Source organism: Carassius auratus, unplaced genomic scaffold (assembly GCF_003368295.1).
Source record: "Carassius auratus strain Wakin unplaced genomic scaffold, ASM336829v1 scaf_tig00021243, whole genome shotgun sequence".
NCBI classification, from domain to species: domain Eukaryota; kingdom Metazoa; phylum Chordata; class Actinopteri; order Cypriniformes; family Cyprinidae; genus Carassius; species Carassius auratus.
This window is the reverse complement of record NW_020525093.1, coordinates 1-16,237: the sequence shown is the minus strand read 5'-3', so window position 1 is coordinate 16,237 and position 16,237 is coordinate 1. Positions and strand designations below refer to the sequence as shown.

Genomic DNA, 16,237 nt, shown 5'->3' with positions numbered 1-16,237 from the left:
GAGTGCATTCTGCTGAGTGAACATTATTCTGCCTATATAAGACGCTGCTTCAGGCTCCTTTAAGGACTGACTGGAACTCAAAGGTGGGTGAGTTGCTCATCTCCTTCTACTATTAACCTAATATATCATACTTTAGAGTGGCTAACCCTCACACGTTAATCAGTCAGCATATTTAAAAGTTCACATTGTGGATTTTCTTCCCTTTCTCTTGGCATCTCCTACCTAAGGTATACATCAGACACATTCTCTCTGAAAACGACTACAGGTATAACACCTTTTGTAATTATATATGGATAATATATGCATATAAAAAAATCATTGTTTTTTTTATTTTAAAAGAAATTGAAATTATCAACATTTTGTTGAATAGAGTACTAGATTAACTGTTGAACAGAGTACCAGATGTAACTTGTGTGTGTGTTTGATGGTTAATGAGTGAAGAGAGCTCTTCATACATCAAGGAAAATGAGAACTGCATTAGAACACAGAAGCTCAGAAACATGTGTTCTTTCTAAATCTCTAGTCACCGCTATAACTTAAACACAACTTAAATGAGGTATTTGGAATAGAATTACAACTCATAAAACTAATCAAATCAGCAGTAAATTTGTGATTAATTTATCTTAATGGAAAATTAAAGTTTACTAGGGGTGTGGCAAGTTAGACACTTATCCCACAAGACGAGATTAGACACAAGACTGGGTTTACGAGAATGAGACAAGGCATTTTGAGTTTTTTAAAGAAATCCTCAATGATGAAATATATAGGGGAAATAGTCTTTTAATCAATTGAAAAACACAAAAATGATGTGCATTTTGAAATCAACTTAAACTTTATTAAATTAAACATCTATTTTAATAATTTAGCTAAACATGTAAACACTGCAGAAGGTTTTGCCACAAACTCAACTGACAGGCAAGTAATTGTACAAAATTATAAATAATATAAAAAATAAATAAACAAATATTGTACAATTAAATTTACAATTAAATTTAAAACATGGAAGAAATCTTGTGCAATTAATGCTTAAAAAATACTGTTTGTTTCATTTTAGTTGTAGAAGAAGCAGTAGAAGACCATGTGATGCTACTGAAAAATAGTACCGGACTTGACGGTTGCCGCTAATACCTTTACAGTTCTGTGAATGTGATATGACGCTAGTTTTACTCAAATCAAACAAAAACTACTCATGAAGTGACTCTCAATGCAGTTTTGGATAAGATGTTCTTGTGTTTCTGTCCTCATTTAATGAAACAACAGATGTTTAAAACACACGGGCATCACGCGTGCTTCTGTGTTTAAATGAAACCATATGTCTGTGATCTAGATTTAAACAGAGAGAGTGTGTCTGAACCCCGAACATTATCAGGAAGGCAATTCCAGAGTTTGGGAGCCAAATGTGAGAAAGCTCTACCTCCTTTAGTGGACTTTGCTATCCTAGGAACTACCAAAAGTCCAGCGTTTTGTGACCTTAGGGAGCGTGATGGGTTGTAGCGTGGTAGAAGGCTAGTTAGGTACGCTGGAGCTAAACCATTTAGGGCCTTATAGGTAAGTAATGATAATTTGTAACTTATACAGAACTTAATAGGTAGCCAGTGCAGAGACTGTAAAATTGGGGTAATATGATCATATTTTCTTGACCTCGTAAGGACTCTAGCTGCTGCATTTTGGACTACCTGTAGCTTGTTTATTGATGAAGCAGGACAACCACCTAGAAGTGCATTACAATAGTCCAGTCTAGAGGTCATGAATGCATGAACTAGCTTTTCTGCATCAGAAACAGATAACATGTTTCGTAGCTTGGCAATGTTTATAAGATGGAAGAATGCAGTTTTTGTAACATTGGAAATGTGATTTTCAAAAGACAAGTTGCTGTCTAATATAACACCCAGATTTCTGACTGTAGAGGAAGTAACAGTACATCCGTCTAGTTGCAGATTGTAATCTACAAGATTCTGTGTAGTGTTTTTTGGTCCAATAATTAATATCTCTGTCTTATCCGAATTTAATTGGAGAAAATTATTTGTCATCCAATCTTTTACATTTTTAACACACTCTGTTAGCTTAGATAATTGAGAAGTTTCATCTGGTCTCGTTGAGATATATAGCTGAGTATCATCAGCATAACAGTGGAAGCTAATTCCGTATTTTCTAATAATATTACCAAGGGGCAACATGTATATTGAAAATAGAAGGGGACCTAGGACGGATCCTTGTGGCACTCCATATTTTACTGGTGATAAATGAGATGACACCCCATTTAAGTAAACTAAATGGTAGCGATCGGACAGGTAGGATCTAAACCATCTTAGAGCCTGCCCTTGAATGCCTGTATAGTTTTGTAATCGATCTATGAGTATGTCATGATCTATGGTGTCGAATGCAGCACTAAAATCAAGTAAGACTAGAAATGAGATGCAGCCTTGATCTGACGCAAGGAGCAGGTCATTTGTAATTTTAACAAGTGCAGTTTCTGTGCTATGGTGGGGCCTAAAACCTGACTGAAATTCTGAAATTCTGACCTGACTCATACATACCACCACTGGTGAAAAGGCCAGTGTAATGGAAATATATGTGAAAGGACTGGGAGATGATAGGTATCGGATCTAACGAGATCTGGTGCCGCATCTTCCTGCATTATCAACAAACTATTTTCCTGTTTTAACACCGTAAATCTGCTTTGACACAATCTGCATTGTATAAAGCACCATAGAAATAAAGGTGTAGTAAATTTCTTCACTACAATGAATGTGAAATTACTCTATAGTACAAGAGTGTACGACCCTCAGTACATTCTCTGCTTGTCATTTGTTACAGTAAACTGCAATCATGGGAGATGGTGAAATGGAGTGTTTCGGCCCGGCGGCCATTTACCTCCGGAAGCCAGAAAGAGAGAGACTTGAGGCTCAGAACACCCCCTTTGATGCCAAAACAGCATTTTTTGTGGTAGAGCCAGATGAGATGTACCTGAAGGGTACTCTTATTAGCAGAGAGGGTGGCAAAGCTACCGTCAAAACTCTGTGTGGGAAAGTAAGAACAATTAGAAAATGTATCAATCTTATGCAAATAAATTTTAGATAATGCTACAGACTTTAAAACTAGAGGTCACATGAATCAAACAATGTCATATTTAGTAATTCCCTTGCCCATGCTGAAACCTTTTTAGACACTCACGGTAAAAGAAGCTGAAATCTTCCCCATGAATCCTCCCAAGTTTGACAAAATTGAGGACATGGCCATGATGACCCACCTCAATGAGCCTGCTGTGCTGTATAACCTCAAAGAGCGTTACGCAGCATGGATGATCTACGTAAGTCTAAGTAAATCGTGTTTTATTCCTAGGATAGAATGGAAGCATTGTAAAATTATCTATCTCTGTTTCAGACCTACTCTGGCTTGTTTTGCGTCACTGTCAATCCCTACAAGTGGCTGCCGGTGTACGACTCAGTTGTTGTAGTAGGGTACAGAGGCAAAAAGAGGATTGAAGCCCCACCTCACATCTTCTCCATCTCTGACAACGCCTACCAGTTCATGCTCACTGGTAAGTGGGGATATACATTTTCATTCCAATTTGCAAAACAATAAGGAAAAAGATTGTCTTAGAAGAATGCTTAATTTTGCTAATCCTGAGTCTACCTAAATTTAGCTTGACATTTAAAATTTAAATGAAAAAAAATCTGTAGAGTGGTTTATATAAAATAGCACTATGATCTTGTTTCAGACAGGGAGAATCAGTCTATCCTGATCACGTAAGTAGACTATGAAAATTCAAAGGTTTTTGTATAAGTGCACTCACAAAAAATGCTTTTCAAGGGTTTTTAAACATGAAGACTATTTAACCAAATGAGAGAAACCTGATTGGTCGAAAGTGTGGCTTGTGGCTTTGTTCATAGAACAAATTGGTATGAGTATGGCTACACATTACATCACTTTCACGACATCTTGTGGTAAAAGGTGGAAAAGGTACCTTTGTGTCCCAGACATTTTTGGAATATTTCATATAATAAAGTCAATTTGTGTTATGAGAACATAAAACAATAAAAAAATAAATAAATCAATCTTATTCTTAAAGAAGTTAATGACACCTGAAACCTGCGCAAGGAGTTGTGAAAGAAAACAAAGCTTCAGAAGTCACAGATGTGATTATGGCAAAAAAGAATAAAATTCCGGTACAATGCTTCACTCTCCGAGATTGAAAAAATCTTTATGTCACATAACTACTTTCTTGTGTGCATGTAACACAATAACACTTAAATAAAAGTTAAATTCATAAAAAGAAAATTTATTTTCTAATATTGTAAAATGTGTTCACTTCAACTCAGTGGAGAATCTGGTGCAGGAAAGACTGTCAACACCAAACGTGTAATCCAGTACTTTGCGACAATCGCTGTGTCTGGAGCGAAGAAGGTAGAACCTGTCGCTGGCAAAATGCAGGTAAATAAAATAAACAGATATTATCCAAAGTAGCTGACAAAATTAAGGCCCGGGTATTCTTCACTTTCCGAGTTTCACAGCCATGTCCGCAAAACTTTTAAAATATACTTATCCACAGATTAGCGCAGATTGATGAGTTTGACACATGCACAGTACAATTGTTTGAAATCTTGAGTCTCTGCTGCCTTTCTTGAACATGCGCTATACTCTGTGTGGTCTCAAAAAAAATTGCCGGCACGCAGACGGGGGGCATAGCTGTGCGCAAACCCCCTGATGATGAAAATGACAATGCAGACGCCACACGGCTGTGGACACCCTAAGTATACTTTGGCCTTTATTCTACATAAAAAATATATATTTAAATACTCACCAGGGGTCGCTAGAGGATCAAATCATTGCAGCCAACCCTCTGCTGGAAGCTTATGGTAATGCCAAGACTGTAAGGAATGACAACTCCTCTCGTTTTGTAAGTTGCTGAGAACAGATTAAGTGCATTACACAAATTCAGTTAACATTACAAATCTGGGAAATTTTAAACTGTTCTAAATGACTTCAATCTCTATAGGGTAAATTCATCAGGATTCACTTTGGGACCACTGGAAAACTGGCCTCAGCTGATATTGAAACTTGTAAGTCAACATTGGGTTTTTTTTTGTTTGTTTGTTTCTTTGATTATTTGGAGGCTAACATGTTGACTGACTGAAATTAATATCTCTATTTACAGATCTGCTGGAAAAGTCGAGAGTGACATTCCAGCTGTCGGCTGAAAGGAGTTATCACATCTTCTACCAGCTCATGACTGGACACAAGCCAGAGCTGCTCGGTGAGAAATCTACAGGATTGTGTGTTTCAGTTATTTCCTAGTTTGAGAGCACTGTTAACATGCTGCACATCAACTCTTTATAGAGGCCTTGCTCATCACCACCAACCCTTACGACTATCCAATGATCAGCCAGGGTGAAGTCACTGTCAAGAGCATCAATGATGTGGAGGAGTTCATTGCCACAGATGTATGTGGACAAATTCATTATTAGTAGTGGTAGTGCTGTTTCCAAATTCTGTGTCATATACCTGACAAAATTGAATATTTACATTTTACTTTTAATCATTTAGTAGACGCTTTTATCCAAAGCGACTTACAAATGAGAACAATAGAAGCAGTCAGGTCAACAAGAGAACAAAAACAGTATACAAGTGCCATGACAAGTCTCAGTTAGTCTAGTACAGAACATATAGCAAGGTTGTTGTTGTTTTTAAATATGAAAGACAAGGAAAGGAAAAGTGCTAGTATAAGTTGGTTAAGTGCTGGCGAAAAAGATAGGCTTTTGATGTTTCTTGAAAATGAGTAAAGACAGAGTGTATCTGAGAGTGATTTAGAACGTTTTTGGGATGGCACCACAAGGCGTCGTTCACTTGCAGAGTGCAAACTTCTGGAGGGCACATACGATTTAACCAGTGAGTTTAGGTAAGTTGGTGCTGTGCCAGTGGTCATCTTGTAGGCAAGCATCAGTACCTTGAAATTGATGCGAGCGGCTACTGGTAGCCAGTGTAACCTGATGAGGAGAGGAGTAATGTGAGCTTTTTTTGGCTCATTGTAGACAACCCTCACTGCTGCATTCTGGATCAATTGCAGAGGCTTGACAGTACATGCAGGAAGAGCCAGGAGAGCATTACAATAGTCCAGTCTGGAGAGAACAAGAGCTTGGACAAGAAGATGAGTGGCTTGCTCTGACAGAAAGGGTCTAATCTTCCTAATGCTGTATAGGGCAAATCTGCAGGACCGGGTCGTTTGTAGCAATGTGGTTGGTGAAGCTTAACTGATGATCCATCACAACTCCTAGGTCTCGTAAGGAGTTATGGTTGACGAACCCAGATGTTGTGATGAAACAATGGGTTAGTTGGAATCACCAGGAGTTCTGTCTTCGTAAGGTTAAGCTGAAGGTGATGGTCATTCATCCAGCTTGAAATGTCAGACAGGCTGAGATGCGAGCAGCTACCGTCGGGTCATCTGGTTGGAATGAGAAGTAGAGTTGGGTGTCATCAGCATAGCAGTGATAAGAAAAGCCATGCTTCTGAATGACAGATCCTAATGACATCATGTAGATGGAGAAGTCGTCCAAGTACTGAGCCTTGATGAACCCAAGTAACAAGGTGTTGTGACTTTGAAACATCACCCCTCCAAGACACGCTGAAGGATCTGTCAGAGAGGTAGGACCTTAACCACAGGTGTGCAGTTCCAGAGATGCCCATCTCTCTGAGGGTGGACAGGAGAATCTGGTCTGGTGTCAAAAGCAGCAGACAGGTCCAGTAAGATAAGTACTGAGGATTTTGAAGCTGCTCTTGCTAGTCGCAGGGCTTCAGTAACCGAGAGCAAGGCAGTCTCAGTTGAGTGGCCACCTTTGAAGCCAGATTGGTTGCTGTCCAGGAGGTTGCACAATATTGCATAATATGGCATAACATAAAATATCTCTCTTGACTCACTTTTGGAAAAAAGTATCTCTTCTGACTCTAATAAATGTGATTTATTTGGTCGGTGTGAAAACAGACTGCCATTGACATTCTGGGCTTCAGTTCTGATGAGAAAATCAGCATCTACAAGCTGACAGGTGCTGTGATGCATCATGGGAACATGAAGTTCAAACAGAAGCAGAGAGAGGAGCAAGCTGAACCTGACGGCACTGAGGGTAGGGTGTATTATTTACACAAATTAGCATGCAAACATTAACTGTGAAAAGTTACATTAGTTAAAGTAGTGCATAAAACTGTTCTTCCTCAGTGGCCGATAAAATCGCTTACCTCATGGGGCTTAACTCCGCTGATATGCTGAAAGCTCTGTGCTTCCCCAGAGTAAAGGTTGGGAATGAGATGGTGACCAAAGGCCAGACAGTACCACAGGTGACCACTTACCTTATCAATAGATGAATGAAGTGTCCCAAAGAAAAAATTTTTAATTCATACTTCACAAAGTCAAATTTAATATCAATTACACTGTTTCTCAGGTGAACAATGCAGTAATGGCTCTCTGCAAGTCTGTCTATGAGAAAATGTTCTTGTGGATGGTCGTCCGTATCAATGAGATGTTGGACACCAAGCAGCCTAGACAGTTCTTCATTGGTGTGCTGGACATCGCTGGATTTGAGATCTTTGATGTAAGCATCAGTCATTAATGTCTCTGTAGTCAGGTTTCCTTACAAAAGACACAAGTCTAACTTGTGTAAAATTGAAATTTTGCTTAAAACATTTGTGAATAAGCACCATTTCCATTCAACGAGTCAAAGAGTACAAAATCGTCACTTCCTAGTAGAACTGGCACTAGGCTACATATCACTAAGAGAACCCCCTGAATATAATAATTGTCATAGGCCTATATAACAAATTATGTCTTACAGCAGGCAGACACAATAAAATAAATGCCATTACTGCTTTGGAATGGATGCTGCGGTTTGGGAACACAGTCATTTAACAGTTCTGGGAGGCAATAATACAGAAATACATTGATGACAGAATTTACTTCAAAATGTGCATACAAAGAGGGTGATGGAAACATAGCTATTAAGAATCAAGATATGAAAGATCAGTCAGCAGTAAGAACTTGCTTCTCTATGATTATTAGTTCAACAGCTTGGAGCAGCTTTGCATCAACTTCACAAATGAAAAACTGCAACAGTTCTTCAATCACCACATGTTTGTTCTGGAGCAAGAGGAGTACAAGAAAGAAGGCATTGAATGGGAGTTCATTGACTTTGGGATGGACTTGGCTGCCTGCATTGAGCTTATTGAGAAGGTAAGAGGATATTATGTAAATTAAATTTACTATTCACACTGTGACTGTACATGAGAGTGAACGTTTCTTCAACAGCCAATGGGCATCTTCTCCATCCTTGAAGAGGAGTGCATGTTCCCCAAGGCAACAGACACAAGCTTCAAAAACAAGCTGCATGATCAACATCTGGGCAAAAGTGCAGCCTTCCAGAAGCCCAAGCCTGCCAAAGGTAAGGCCGAGGCCCACTTCTCTCTGGTGCACTACGCCGGCACTGTGGACTACAACATTGTTGGCTGGCTGGACAAGAACAAGGATCCATTGAATGACTCTGTTGTGCAACTTTACCAAAAGTCATCGCTCAAACTGCTGTCATTCCTGTATGCCGCTCATGCATCTGCTGAGGGTATGAACATCTGCATTTACTAAAATCCTTTGTCTTTTAATTCAGTGCAAGACAAAATTCCCATAGAGATTAATTGAAAATATTAATGAAAAGCAAAATAAAAAGAACACTAACAGTTTTTAATGAAATAAAACAGCAGAGGGCGGCGGTGGAAAGAAAGGAGGCAAGAAGAAGGGTGGCTCTTTCCAGACTGTCTCTGCACTGTTTAGGGTAAACAGATACTCTTTTAATGAAGGATGTGAACCACCTCTATAAAAACTAGACTAATGACAAATATTTCCACAGGAGAACTTGGGTAAGCTGATGACTAACCTAAGGAGCACTCACCCTCACTTTGTGCGCTGCTTGATTCCAAATGAGTCCAAGACTCCAGGTAAACTCGATCCCCAAAAACTCAAATGGATTACAGTTTTAAAATACTTCTGAAACATTAAGAATATTTGCATTACAGGACTGATGGAGAACTTCCTGGTTATCCACCAGCTCAGGTGTAATGGTGTGCTGGAGGGTATCAGAATCTGCAGGAAGGGTTTCCCCAGCAGAATTCTATATGGTGACTTCAAGCAGAGGTAAAGACACTACACCTGTTTCAACCTATTAATTAGAGATAATACACCACCTAATCTTAACCACATTTCAAAATTGGGCTTTCATCACTTTTGGGGCTTCAACAAAATATTACTGTTGTCTAAATGTCCTTTAGGTACAAAGTATTAAATGCTAGTGTCATCCCTGAGGGACAGTTCATTGACAACAAAAAGGCTTCAGAGAAACTCTTGGGGTCTATTGATATTGACCACACCCAATATAAGTTTGGACACACCAAGGTGAGCTACATTAAGCTCAACTCTACATGGAATGGCTTCCATAACATACCACTCAACATCAATATATTTGTACAGGTGTTCTTCAAGGCTGGTCTGTTGGGAACTCTTGAGGAGATGAGAGATGAGAAACTAGCAGAGCTGGTTACCATGACTCAGGCTCTTTGCCGTGGCTTCCTCATGAGGAGAGAGTTTGTGAAGATGATGGAGAGGAGGTGAGTGAAATGTGCATAATTTGATGTACTAAAAAATGTATAAAGTTGAAGATTTTGGTAAAACAAAAACCAGAAACTCTCTTCCACAGAGACTCTATTTTTGCAATTCAATACAACATCCGCTCATTCATGAATGTCAAACATTGGCCATGGATGAAGCTCTACTTCAAGATCAAGCCTCTTCTGAAGAGTGCAGAGACTGAGAAAGAAATGGCAGCCATGAAGGAGAACTTTGAGAAGATGAAAGAAGATTTAACAAAAGCATTAGCTAAGAAAAAGGAGCTTGAGGAGAAAATGGTGTCACTTCTTCAAGAGAAAAATGACCTTCAACTCCAAGTAGCTGCTGTGAGTATTTCAGCTCTTACTGATCCTAATATGATCATATGCCTATGAACATAAATCATTAACTATATCCATGTCAATGAACAGGAATCTGAAAACCTCTCTGATGCTGAGGAGAGATGTGAAGGTCTCATCAAAAGCAAGATCCAGCTTGAGGCCAAACTCAAAGAGACAAATGAAAGACTGGAGGATGAGGAAGAAATCAATGCTGAACTGACTGCCAAGAAGAGGAAACTGGAGGATGAATGCTCCGAGCTGAAGAAAGACATCGATGACCTGGAGCTCACCTTGGCAAAAGTGGAGAAGGAGAAACATGCTACAGAAAATAAGGTCAATATTCTTGTCAAATTTTGTTTACACATCTGTGTTCAAGCTCCTGAGAATGAAACCAATAACCAATGATTCCATCTAGGTGAAAAACCTGACAGAGGAGATGGCCTCTCAGGATGAGAGCATTGCCAAGCTGACCAAAGAGAAGAAAGCCCTCCAAGAGGCACACCAGCAGACTCTTGATGACCTTCAGGCAGAGGAAGACAAAGTCAACACTCTGACTAAAGCTAAGACAAAGCTTGAGCAGCAAGTAGACGATGTAAGACGTTTGACATAGAAATAAGGCCATCAATCAATGGGAATCAATGAGAAATTAATACTGTTGTCAATATTTTATTGCTCTGGTTTCTGTACCTATAGCTTGAGGGCTCACTAGAACAAGAGAAGAAGCTCCGTATGGACCTTGAGAGAGCCAAGAGAAAGCTTGAGGGTGATCTGAAACTGGCCCAGGAGTCCATAATGGACCTGGAGAATGACAAACAGCAATCAGATGAGAAGATCAAAAAGTGAGTGGACATCAGATGTTAGAAGTTTACAAAACTGTACAAAATAACTATCCTGAACATTTAGAAAACAACAATACTGCATTAAAAACAGGAAGGACTTTGAAATAAGTCAGCTTCTCAGCAAGATTGAGGATGAACAGTCTTTGGGAGCACAGCTTCAGAAGAAGATCAAAGAGCTTCAGGTATTCAACTCTATTTCTGTGTGTGTGTGTGTGTGTGTGTGTGTGTGTGTGTGTGTGTGTCTGTGTGTGAAACTGTGATGAAGATGGACAGCTGTGAAAACCCACATTACCAAAATCACTGTATCAATGATTTTTCATTGTTTATTCAGGCCCGTATCGAGGAGCTGGAAGAGGAAATAGAGGCAGAGCGAGCTGCTCGTGCTAAAGTGGAGAAGCAGAGAGCTGATCTCTCCAGGGAACTTGAAGAGATCAGCGAGAGGCTTGAGGAAGCTGGTGGTGCTACTGCTGCCCAGATTGAGATGAACAAGAAGCGTGAAGCTGAATTCCAGAAGTTGCGTCGTGATCTGGAGGAGTCCACCTTGCAGCATGAAGCTACAGCTGCAGCTCTCCGAAAGAAGCAGGCAGACAGTGTAGCTGAACTCGGAGAACAGATCGACAACCTCCAGCGGGTCAAGCAGAAGCTGGAGAAGGAGAAGAGTGAATACAAGATGGAGATTGATGACCTGACAAGCAACATGGAGGCTGTGGCTAAAGCAAAGGTACAATCTTGAAAAAAATCTTAAACAGAATGTTCAATTGTAGTTTAAAAAAAACTACTAGTGCCATAGCCATATCAACCCAAAGCAGGGTTTAGCTTGGTTAGTACCTGGATGGTATAGTACCTGGGAAAACTGGGTTGCTGTTGGAAGAGGTGTTAGTGAAGCCAGCAGGGGGTGCTCAACCTGTGGTCTGTGTGGGTCCTAATGCCCCAGTATAGTAACGGAGACACTATACTGTAAAAAGCACCAGCCTTCAAATGAGAGGTTAAACTGAATTCCTGACTCTCTGGTCATTAAAAATACCATGGCACTTTTCATTATGAGTAGGGTTTTATGCCCGGTGTCCTGAATAAATGTAGCTGGTGTTTGGTAGTTAGCACACTAGCGCCGTTGTACTGTGGTTGTCATCGCCTCATCCAGGTGGATGCTGCACACTGGTGGTGGTTGAGGAGAGATCCCCCATATAATTATAAAGCACTATGGGTGTACAGCAATACACAAAGCAATATAAAAATGCCTCATTCATTCATATTTTAACTTTAGCACTACTTCCTTAGCAGCATGAAATATGAATAATTAATAGTAGAATCGCAATGAGTTCAAGAATGTTGATATTTCTTAAATGATGTAGGCAAACCTTGAAAAGATATGCCGTACATTAGAAGACCAAGGAAGTGAGCTAAAAACGAAGAATGAGGAGCTCGTCCGCCAACTTAATGACATAAATGCCCAGAAGGCAAGGCTCCAAACTGAAAATGGTATGTAAATACTGAATATACACCATACCACAGAACTGTGCAAAAAAAAGTGTTTGTGCCCAGTAGTGACATCATACATTGTCTTATACTAGGTGAATTTGGCCGTCAATTGGAAGAGAAAGAAGCTCTTGTTTCTCAACTGACAAGAGGCAAACAGGCTTACACTCAGCAGATTGAGGAACTCAAAAGACATATTGAGGAAGAAGTTTAAGGTGTGTTCCAACCTAAAGGATTACCTTATCAAGTACAATATATAGCTAATATTATAGCTGTGTACAACAGGAATGAAAACATTTAGGTTTAAAGGTCCCTTTACGGTTTATCTGAATTTAAGGCCAAGAATGCTCTGGCCCATGCGGTTCAGTCTGCCCGTCATGACTGCGACTTGCTCAGAGAGCAGTATGAGGAGGAGCAAGAGGCCAAAGCTGAACTCCAGCGGGGAATGTCTAAGGCCAACAGTGAGGTGGCTCAGTGGAGAACCAAATATGAGACTGATGCCATCCAGCGGACTGAGGAGCTTGAGGAAGCCAAGTAAACAGCAAAGAACAATTTCTTCAGCACCCTATATTTAAAATCACAAACATTAATATGTTTTTATAATTTCACACCTCTTTCTTCAGGAAAAAGCTTGCCCAGCGTCTGCAGGATGCTGAAGAATCCATTGAGGCAGTGAACTCCAAGTGTGCCTCTCTGGAAAAGACCAAACAGAGACTGCAGGGTGAAGTAGAGGACCTCATGATTGATGTTGAGAGGGCAAATGCATTGGCTGCCAACCTTGACAAGAAACAGAGAAACTTTGACAAGGTGAGAAGGATGTGAATAACCTTTATTTCTAAAGCTTGCGCCGTTGGACTTGGCTAATTAACAATGATTTCCTTTTTCTTCAGGTCCTAGCAGAGTGGAAGCAGAAGTATGAGGAAAGTCAGGCTGAACTTGAAGGAGCTCAGAAAGAAGCTCGTTCTCTCAGCACTGAGCTTTTCAAAATGAAGAACTCCTATGAGGAAGCTCTTGACCACCTCGAGACCCTGAAAAGGGAGAACAAGAATCTGCAACGTACATAACACTTTGTTTTTGTTCAAAAAGCATTTTAAAATGATGCATTGAAATAGAAAGTTTCACAATTAAACTTTTTAAAACCCTTTAGAGGAGATTTCTGACCTCACTGAGCAGCTTGAGAGACTGGAAAGAGCATTCATGAGTTAGAGAAAGCCAAGAAGACAGTGGAGTCTGAGAAAACAGAGATCCAGACTGCGCTTGAAGAGGCTGAAGTACAGTTAATTAAAACTGTCAAGTCAATTCATTTCTTAAGGCATTACATGATTTTCCTATGAGCTTTATACAATTCTTATTTTAACTTCTATCCATCAGGGCACCCTGGAGCATGAAGAGTCCAAGATACTTCGTGTACAGCTGGAGCTGAACCAGGTGAAGAGTGAGATTGACAGGAAGCTTGCTGAGAAGGATGAGGAGATGGAACAGATCAAGAGGAACAGCCAAAGAGTGATTGATTCCATGCAGAGCACTCTGGACTCTGAGATCAGGAGCAGAAATGATGCCCTTAGAGTCAAAAAGAAGATGGAGGGAGATCTGAATGAGATGGAGGTCCAGCTGAGTCATGCCAACCGCCAGGCTGCTGAGGCCCAGAAACAGCTCAGGAATGTCCAAGGACAACTCAAGGTATAGTTCTGTAAAATGTAAAACTACAAAACACATCAAATGTATGATCATATGAACATGATACATTAATTAAATGAATCATAACATGTAACAAAGAAAGAAAATTTCCACAGGATGCCCAACTGCACCTTGATGAAGCTGTCAGAGGACAGGAGGACATGAAGGAGCAGGTGGCCATGGTGGAGCGCAGGAATAACCTGATGCAAGCAGAAATTGAGGAGCTGAGAGCTGCACTGGAGCAAACAGAGAGAGGCCGCAAAGTGGCAGAGCAGGAGCTGGTGGATGCCAGCGAGCGTGTGGGACTGCTGCATTCACAAGTACAGAAAAACTATACTTGAAGCACATTCAGGTTACATGATAACAGAGTTTTAGTTAAATGTACACTAACTACCTCCTTTAATCCCACAGAATACAAGTCTTATTAACACCAAGAAGAAGCTTGAGGCTGATCTGGTCCAGGTTCAAGGCGAGGTGGATGATACAGTCCAGGAGGCCAGAAATGCAGAGGAGAAAGCCAAGAAGGCCATCACTGATGTGAGCGCTTACATTCTGTTGCTCTGTTTAAATTAAAAAGTTTTTTTAACGAATTTAGCTACATGTGATGCCATGGGAAATTTCATGGATGGCATTTCAGTCTATATTGGGCTAGTTCTTTTGAATTGTTTTTTTATTTCAGGCTGCCATGATGGCTGAGGAGCTGAAGAAGGAGCAGGACAACCAGTGCTCACCTGGAGAGGATGAAGAAGAACCTGGAGGTGACTGTCAAAGACCTGCAGCACCGTCTGGATGAAGCTGAGAGTCTGGCCATGAAGGGTGGAAAGAAACAGCTCCAGAAACTGGAGTCCAGGGTAATTAGAAGCTGAACACAGTCCTTAGATGAACTGTCTATGGTAGAGATTTGACAGGTGACATCAATCTCTCTCTACTGAGGTGCGTGAGTTGGAGGCTGAAGTTGAAGCTGAACAGAGACGTGGTGCAGATGCTGTGAAAGGAGTGCGCAAATATGAAAGGAGAGTGAAGGAAACTCACCTACCAGGTAAAATTACACAGGATTTAGAAACTTACATTTCATTATAATTTACATAGGTAAACTAAGACATCAACAATACTTTTACCAAAAGACTGAGGAAGACAAGAAGAACGTGATCCGACTCCAGGATCTGGTAGACAAGCTGCAGCTGAAAGTGAAGGCCTACAAGCGCCAGGCTGAAGAAGCTGTAAGTCTATGTCACATGTCTTAAGTGTGAGGTTTTGATATTCTATATTCAATAGACAATACATTCAGTGCCAGGAGTGCAATGCTCTGAAAGGGGTTGGATATCTGGTGTCATCCTTACAGGAGGAGCAGGCCAACACTCACCTGTCCAGGTACAGGAAGGTGCAGCATGAACTGGAGGAGGCTCAGGAGCGCGCTGACATCGCTGAGTCCCAGGTCAACAAGCTGAGAGCCAAGAGCCGTGATGCTGGGAAGGTATCATTTAAACTTATACTAACAGGATAACACTGTTGGGTTGTAAAGTAGCTACGAAGAGTAAAGTTGTTTGCTTAGATAGTCAGACAGCTAAAACAACTAGACTTGGATGGTGGATGGTCTCTGACCTGATGACCGTTTTGCTAAAATCTTATCTTCTGTCAGAGCTCCGGCATCCGCATCCGTGTGAAGCTTGTGTCTGTGAAAAATGGCAGCACTGCAGTTATTGAGAGACAAATTAGGGTTGCAATGAACAACTATATTGACATTTATTCCTAATGGTCAGAAAGCTAAATACTTTTGCCCGCATTTATCATTTAATATAACTAACATAAATATAGCTACCAGAGGACACTATGTGTTTGTGTAAGCATGTGGATTATGTTGTGTTTGTTTGGTCCTTTGGGCTTTCTCCTGTCGACTGTCTGACACCACCCCTCGTTACCCCATTATTGTTTCAGTTTTTCCACCTGTGTCTCCCTCATTACCTGCCTTACTTAGTCTCTCTGTGATTGCAGTCTTCTTTCATTATTTTGTCGTATGTGGTTGGATGTGTCTGTGTGCTCCCTGTTCTGGCCTTCCTGCCTGTTTTCCCCTTTGGGGTAGCTTTTGATAGTTTTGTTATTAAAAGTAGCCCATTCATTGCATATTTGAGTCCTCACTTCATCTCTCCAGATGGACGTGACAGGTTGTAAGCAACAGATTAGCTTAGAAAACCAAACAATAAATGAGAAGGAAACATACGGTTATACCAATTGAACATTACAGACGTGAACCACACTTTTTCTTTTTC

At 40.5% G+C, this 16,237-nt stretch overlaps 1 pseudogene; it reads left to right on the top strand.

Moving 5' to 3' along the window:
• The first annotated feature begins 2,817 nt into the window (after positions 1-2,817).
• Positions 2,818-15,489, top strand: LOC113076778 (myosin heavy chain, fast skeletal muscle-like; annotated as a pseudogene).
• The last annotated feature ends 748 nt before the right edge of the window (positions 15,490-16,237 follow it).